We start from the raw sequence: 973 nt of genomic DNA on the forward strand, positions 1-973 counted from the left end.
AAAGTGACAAAGACATAAAATTCGTTCTTGCGCATGGTTCCCGACATCGCAGCCACCTCCGCTTAACATTGTTGTAACCTCCACAACGTATACTTTCATTTTACCTGCGTTCTGGCATACCGATTTTAAAATGGAACGCCCTACTCAAGGTTCAGTCCCTGAAAACAAAACGCCTACGGCAAATCCTGCCAACCACCTCTAAGGGGCTGAAAAAGGGGGTATCGAAGAAAACAGGAAAGCTAGGCCAGAAAAGTTAGAATTTGTTTTACTCGTGAAAGTAGAGCCCTTCGACCGAAAATTTCGTCCGTTTTGCTCTATCTCTCACCGTTTTGGCGCTAGAGGGAGTTTCTCTCACAAAAGTGGCCCGAAAATAAATTTATTAATTTGCGAAAGTATTGGATGGTCTCCTAAGTGGTTACTTGTGAAAGTAGAGACACCTGGGCGAAAATTTCGTCCGTTTCGCTCTATATCTAACCGCTTAGGCGCTGGGCTGAAGGGTCTTTTCTGGCGAAAATAAGCTAAAAATTGCTGTAGTGAACAATTAGTTGTAGAAGAAGGCCTAAAAACCGCAAAAGAGGAAGGAAACTGCCACACTCCACCCCAAAAAACGTTTTCTAAGCAGAAGGGTGGGTTGTAGTCACGGTGCTTCACCGTTACATCCCTTTCTCGTGTCACCGTTACATCGTGTCTACGGGGCAAATTTTAAGGACGACGGGTTTTTGCGGGCTGAAGGCCCGTTACATTATTTGATTATGATATTCAGCAAATTGCGTGACAGAAAACAATGGCAACAAGCTGGGCCCGCTCTTCCGCCAAACCAAGTTGCCAGCTCCGCTTCGCTCCACCGGCAACTCGGTTCGGCAGGGAGCGGGCCCAGCTTGGCCTGCCGGCAGCGTTTGGGACGGGCCTTCGGCCCGTCCCTTCTAAATTTTTATGGTGTAATACATCTTCTATCCGAAAACGGGCCTTCGGC

The 973-nt window shown here is 47.5% G+C and overlaps 1 protein-coding gene across 1 annotated transcript in view; it reads left to right on the plus strand.

The window, feature by feature from the left end:
• Positions 1 to 973, plus strand: part of LOC113214821 (transient receptor potential cation channel protein painless-like) — a gene marked incomplete at its 5' end in the record, with an annotated part of 78,797 nt that overhangs the window by 70,182 nt on the left and 7,642 nt on the right.

Source organism: Frankliniella occidentalis, unplaced genomic scaffold (genome assembly GCF_000697945.3).
Source record: "Frankliniella occidentalis isolate FOCC.00 unplaced genomic scaffold, Focc_3.1 Scaffold164, whole genome shotgun sequence".
Taxonomy (NCBI): Eukaryota; Metazoa; Arthropoda; class Insecta; order Thysanoptera; family Thripidae; genus Frankliniella; species Frankliniella occidentalis.